We start from the raw sequence: 7,386 nt of genomic DNA, 5'->3' as shown, positions 1-7,386 counted from the left end.
CGGCGCATGTGGAAGGGGCAGAGTGGCGAGTGGAGCGCTCTCTTCCCTTTACAAGCTTCAAAATGCTGTAGCTGGTGAGATGAATTAACAATCAAAAATAACAGAAATAATCACAGCTAGCAGATTGGCGGTTTTAGATGGCTTTAGAGTAGAGGGGAATATTGAAACGGATTAGTCAGTGTTTCGCGGCATTGCCGCTGCGAAATATTGGGGGCAGGGCGAAAAGAGGGGTGCGGGCCATGGCCCCTGCCCCAGCTTCGGCGCTTGACTTCAATAATACCTTTTCCGAAATAAGGTTCCCATGGAAGTCCCCCAAAGCCCAGCTTACATGGGATTATAAAGGCCAGTGAAGTGTGCACTGTGCGATGTCGTTTATGGCTATTGTAAGTAATGACAAAATTGTTATTAACCCATATCAAAGATGTGGAATAGGCAATGAATTTGACGAGTTTTGATTTGCCGCTGGAAATCTGCCCATTGACCTCCGCCTTCGTGGGGTGGTTGCGGATCTACTGCGGAACGTCACGAGATGGACGCGCCGACTATTTACATTCCCACCGTTCATTTTTTTACTTTTTTCAAAGTCGAATTTTTCAACGCTTTTGATGACGTATTTTACTGGAAGTGTTGCGGAGTGACTGGAAGTGAGAGGGCGGAGAAAACTGAAAGTGACATGATGGGAACCACGGGAAGCGTGCAGTGTGTGGTGAATTATCTGCCGCGGTCGCCTGCTTGGTGTGTGAATGAAAGTGATCTGGCTGGTGTCTTGTTTTTTGTGATTTCGTTATTGTTCATTGGCAAATAAAAGGACTGTCGATTCGAGAGAAGAGAGGAGAGAGAGAGTAAGTTAAGTAAAGTATTAAAGTAAAAGTTTATTTTTCTAAGCCCCCTTCCCCGCACGAATGCACGAGTCTGTTAAAAATATAGCAGCAAAACAATTAGGCAATAGGACTAAGGCATAATAAGTAACCCAAAAGATTAAACATGACAGGACAAATAGAATAAACTTAAAACAATATACAAACATGAAACCAAGTGCAAGAGGCCCAGTGATCGACAGTGACAGGACGTGACGTGATGAACGGCAAGCTGACCTCAAACGCCTGCTTAATAAGTGGTCTTTAGGTGTCCCTTGAACAGGTTGAGGGAGGGAGCCGATTAGGACGGGTAGTGCTTCCAGAGTCTAGGGCGGCCGCCCCAAACGCCGGTCCCCTGGAGGTTCTTTAGTCGGGTCCCTGGGCACTGCCGAAGCCCCTGGTCAGAGGACCTCAGCGAACGGAGTGTTTTGGTGTGGTGGAATGGCTCGCTGATGTAGTCTGGGGCTTGGCCGTTTACGAGCTTTGGTATGAGATAATCCAGGATCTTTTCTGGATCCTGAAATGAACTGTAAGCCAGTGCAGGGGGCTAGAATGGGTGTGTATGGCGTGATTTTTTAGACCTGGTGTTACGCGGGCGGCAGCGTTTTGACCAGCTGCAGACGGTGAACAGAGGCTTTCCTGAACAGGTGATGAAAAGTGATATACAGTAGTCTAACCGGGATGATAGAATTGGCGTGGACAGCCATTTCAAGCTTGCATGAGCACAATGGACCTGAGTTTAGCGGAGTTGCGGATGTGGAAAAAACAGGTTGCGGGTCAGTGAGAAACATGTTTGTCCATGTTCATAGCCTGGTCGAAGAACACCCCCAAGATAGAGAGAGAGAGAAAGAGAGACTGAGAGAGTTACAGGGTTGATGTTAGCATCTGGTGCTAGCTCGGAGCTAACGGAGATTAGCTGTTTTCAACAATAAGGAGAGGGAGAGTACTCTCGTGTGGGACTGAGAGAGATAACGTCAGCTCAGGGAGGTAAAGGACTCTGAGTAATTAGATTGTAAACTGTAGCCTAAGTTATCTCAGTGGGTTTGGTCATCTATGTAAACAAATTTTCCATCTATGTAATATTAGTTGTATAAAATAGGTTAAGAAATCCTTCCAATTTTTTTTGATTATTGAAATATATTGTTTCATATGAGTGTTGAGAGCTGTATCCATAAATCTCTTAATGTTGCCCTCAAAGTGCACCAATTGATCACTTTCCTCATCTATCCTGTCCGAAAAGCTGTCCAAATCAATCATTTCTCTCACACTAGTATCACTTTCCAAAGTCTCCACCATGTTTACAATCACAACTGGGTACATCTTGTGACGTCACAGCCACTATCGTCTGCAACTTCCGTTAGGCTCAGACGGCAAAATTAATAATTCATTAATTCATTAATTATGAATTATTAAAAATTATTTTAGCCAATAACAGGCACAATGATATGTAAGGAATGAAACTGCCATTTCATTTTGGAGCAAAAAAATGCACTTCACTGGGCCTTTAAAGTGGTATAGCCTACACTTCCTGTCTCTAGTCCAAAGTGTGCGGTGTCTTTTTTAACTGGTTTTGAGGTCAAGAGAACTGAACAAACTTTAATACAATCTTTGACAGTCAATCAATTACTTTACCACCAGAGAGCCCAATCAAACATATTCCACTGAAGCCCTCTTTGACTCTAGAGATCCCTCATTTAAAATATTAAATAAGATAGTTTCCACTTCCAGGTCTATTCTTTGTTTACATAGTAAACCAATTGTTTTTAGTTTATTTAAAGAATTCCCTAGAGTCCTCTGTCAGCCATTGTTATAACGTCATTACAAAAAGTCCAATACAAGTACACTGAAGTAAAAGTAAACTTTACACAAGCTTAATGGTGTAGACTAGTGAGCCAAACTCGAAAGGTTGGCCTTTGTTGTGGCTGTTTATGTGGTAAGCAGACGGACAATACATTTGGACAAACGATCAAAACGATAACCGATGGGTTCCAAGATGAAACCATTGTGCCAACTGCAAATAATTATTTTTACACAATTTGTGTATAATAAACTGCATAACTTTGGAGTCTTGATGGTTAATTTTGTGTATTTATATGTTTGTTTTTTTATTACTAGTAATTTGTCTTTGATTTACCAATTCACCATTAAATCTGGCAGCATAAAAAGTCAATCGGACCAGCTGCATGTTGCTTCAGCTCTCTTTTGCATGAATGAAGGAATTTCAATTGTAAGAACAGAAAGCGTTTCACTGCCTTCATTTTAAAATGACAGCAGCTTTCAAAACTTCAAAAATGGAGCCACCTGTTGGTTATGAGGCCCCCGGCCGATTTAATGTCAGGGGGGTGGGGGGGTATCAAAGAGTAGACCAGCAGCCCTCATACGTCTGTACATTAACACCAGACCCAGACTGGACATAATGTTGATTTATTTTTCAGGCTGATATGCTAATGTATAAAAGTAAATGTATTATTGTAAGACGAAAATGTATATATTCATGTAAGAAAATTGACACTATCTAGGAATATGATAGTATTTATACTTTAGTGTTCCATTTGGTCAACTTGTTTTGTTCCACTACTCTTTAGGCTAGCATCACACTGAGACTGACAGGGCCTTTCACAAAAACACAGTGAGTGTTTGGTCTATGTTAAGCTTTGTTTACTCTCCCCTTCTTCCAAACCTTGTACCACCTTTTGGTGTTCATGTTGCTTTTTAGTCCTCACCCACTCAGGCATGCTACTACACAACTGTGTGTGCCAAATCAGAGAGAATAACACAGTATAGCCTCCTACAGAAACCCAGTTAACTTCCATTTTATTGTGGGCTTACGTTTTTTTCAGTTGCTCTATGTTATTCTTGATCCAAAGATGCCACTTGAATTGTAAAACAGGGCATGATATAATGTCCTATTGAAGCCTACTCACAAGGTCCAAAATTAGCTTTCAAAACATAAAGTCACAGTTTGTCTTTCTCCAAAAACTTGCTATGAGTCATCACCTAACTGAGATGTTTAATTTACAATGAAATAAAACGCGATGATAAACATGCACTACAATTTAAAGGCCCACTTCCTATTTCAACTTTGACCTACTGTACTGTACTTAACATGGTTTTGTGCACACTATTTTTGCCGTACAATGAGAGGTTTTTTTTTGCAACCTTTCAGTCTCACAATTTCAGGGAGAACTGTTGGCTCATGCTTTGGTCCTTGCAGTTTTTGATTCCTTTGTGATGCTGGTGAGCTCCCAGATGTCAACCAATACATTGGTGAGTTATCAAAATGGATAGAATCAACCTATTCAAGCGACCTCTAGCTGCTGTAGGAATTTTGATGAGAGGAAATGATATATCTTGAACGTCATCGCAGAGGACATCACATTTTTAATATGAGAGACTGCTGTTTATTTGCTGTTTCCAACCCTTAACCAACATTTCTTTCTTTGAACCATGACATTTACCCTTTCATGAAAATGGTATTTCCTAAAACCAAACCTTATCCAAAGTAGTGTCAGAACAGGAAAATAATATTTGTGTCATTATATGGTATATGGACCAACAACATTTCATTTGGAAGACGTATATGTGCAGCATACACAGGGATTTTGCAATAACAGCAACTTGTAACTGGTCCAAATATTGTGCGTGGCAATATTTGGCCTACAGCTGAAAGTCATCACAGGCGGATTTCCATTTCAAATGCGGAGCTGAACTGTCAGATAGGTGAGCTGTTTGAGGCTGCCACTTGCCTTTACAGGTGTCCAGAGTCCCTGCTGGCTTTATTATCTCTGAGCAAACAGCCCTGCTGACTTAGTTTAATATATGCAAATGCTGACATGGTTGCACCCCTGACAACAGCTGATAATGGCAGTTTAGCTGCTGTTGTGTCATTTACGCTTTTGTACGTCTTTTATACATGAATATGTGTCCCCGGTGTTCCAGGAAACTCACCAAGTGTCAGAAAACACAACCCTCTCTATTTTCCTCCATACCCAAATCTCTAAAAAAGGAGCTGCAACGGATCTGATACAGACTGATCAAGATTTGAACACCTCTATGACGTTACAGAAGTGGCGCTACGGCTATTGGGCCAACTCCACCAATCAGGAGGAGACAGCCACGGACATTGCCGTTCGAAAGCACTGGAGACGCTGTAGTACATAGGCCAGGCCTGTAGATGGTGCTGTTCTCACAGAATCAGCCCATGCAAAGACAGTGTTAAATTGAGCGAAATGAGGAATGGCTAAAATGCACGATCTGTTTGGTATTTTGAAAAATAAAAAGTATAAATATGCCTTACTGTAGTAGTCGACCGCCAAGATCTGGTTAAACTGGACCCCTCCGGTGCGACCCGTCAATAAAAGACTCCCCCGGTTAATTTACGTCCTGCTTTTTCTGTTTCTATCATACTTCATTAAACGCGTACTATTTTTGTTACGTTATTTCATTAACCGATAAAAGAAATAAATAAGTCTATGGAATATCAATGTAAAAATGTGAGATAAACGGTGCCCAACGAGGTTGGAAAAAATCCCTAACTTCTCCGATGAAAATTTTTTAATTTTTGTTAGGACTCGACGAAAATGAGGAGAGAAAAACAAAAACGGTCTAATATATAAAGTCGTGAACTTCCATTCGTGTATTATTACAATATTTATGTAAAAGCGTCGAATTTCTGCAGGAGAGGGTTACGTTCAGTTACCCGTTTTTTCCATAAATGCCGGGTTTATATGTAGTGTCGAGCTGTTCAACATTATGGTGGTACAGTCGAGATATCGGTGACAAGAGTATGCCGGTCGGTGTGAAAGAAAAACCCCCAAAAAACCTTCCAAAATACAATTTCCCTGCATAGTACGTTTTACGTGAAAACAGAAAATATGTATTTATACCCAAGGGGCCACAACAGCCCCTTGATAGTGGTTCACTTTATTTTGGGGGAGAGAAAAGGAGGTATGGGTTTACAAAATTGTTTACCCCCATGTTACTCGCGCCTATGTCTAAAGACGGGTCTATAATGCGATTAAAGCCTACCACCTGTGTGTCTTTGCAACGCTAGTCTTGTGGGTACGGAAAAAAAAACAAAAAACAAAAAAAACAAAGTGCACGAGAAACAAATGTAATTGTTCGGAGCGATTGTGAGTCTCGGATTGGACATGACGACATCTCGTGTACACGAAAAAATTTTTCGTCCTTTATTTTTTTCCTTGAGTGGAACACTCTTTTGTAAGCTCGAGGTATGACAAAGTCTTATTAGCCACTACAACCAAAATCTTGTCCTACACAAAAGTAGTGTCGTCTTAAAATTGAAATAGAGGCCATCTTAAGACTTAGTCCCGTAATCGAGGCGGAGAAAAAAAAAAAAGTTCGATTGCTGAGTTTAAGGCGCAAAGGAATTGTCCCGACCTTATCTCCCATACTCGTCATACTCCGTACCGATGTTAATCTGGAGGTCTTCTTTGCGCTAATGACGGCTAGCGTCTTAAATGGCGTATTTAGTCGTTTTACCGCGTCTAAAAGATTTTTCCGGCGTAGTAAATAGTTTTCCGGCGTATTAGGGGCGTAATAAAGGTGGGTTTTACCACTTTTTTTTTCAAATTGAGCAGAACTGCAACTGCAAAGTAGTCGCGAGCGCGGTAGTGTCTTACGATTTGTTGTGACATATCTACACTCTGCACACCTCGAGTGTGCCTATCTCTTTTGGGTTCTACTTTTTGATAGATTAGGTAGAGTTAAAATGGCTGCTTGTAAAAGATGATTCTGGCCCGTTTTTCACCCCTCTTTGAAAGACGGTGGGGCACGTTTGACAAAACAACCTCGTATCTCTTTTAGCTGCCACTGCTCGGGTGAACTAAGTAAGTTTGTAAGCTTTTACGAAGACGCGGACGCCTGTTTCTTTCGGGTTTGTTGAGTGCAAGTGCTCCGTAGTTGAGGTTTTGGGAAAGCTCGCCGATGTTCTTGCTCCACTGCATCGGATGTTCTAACTTCGACGGTCTATTGCTTGCTCATTTACTTTTGTCTTACTCCGCGCCTCTTCACAACCCACGACACACACACAACACACGCACGCACTCTAATTTTTATCGGGTTAACGAAAATGTTATTTATTGTACTTCACAAATTCAACCTACTTATCAAATTTCCCCAAATTGTAAATCACCGGTCCAACACACACTCTCTTATTTATTCTGTCGGAGGGTTATAAAAATTTTTTGTAGCTATTAAAAAGAGGGGCGTATAAGCGTTGAAAGGCGTATAAAGCGGTTGAAGGGGTGTCAAAGTGGCGTATTTAGTTTATTTTTGGGGCCGTACAAAAATTCAGCGCTATTATTTCCTAAAACGGGCGTAATTAGTTCCTTAATATCGGGCGTAATTAAGGTTCCTAAAAACGAGCGCAAAAACGACCTCCAGATATGTTACCCACTAGAAAACCATAAATTCGCTTTTTGAAGTGTCTGGTACAAGAACATCTCCAGAATACCGGATGTTATATAAAAAAGGTTATATCGGTATTATCCAGGGTGAAATTTCACCT

The sequence above is a fragment of the Notothenia coriiceps genome, unplaced genomic scaffold (genome assembly GCF_000735185.1).
Source record: "Notothenia coriiceps isolate Sejong01 unplaced genomic scaffold, NC01 NC01_scaffold00012568, whole genome shotgun sequence".
Lineage (NCBI taxonomy): Eukaryota > Metazoa > Chordata > Actinopteri > Perciformes > Nototheniidae > Notothenia > Notothenia coriiceps.
The sequence above is the reverse complement of the archived record's forward strand: the minus strand, read 5'-3'. Positions refer to the sequence as shown.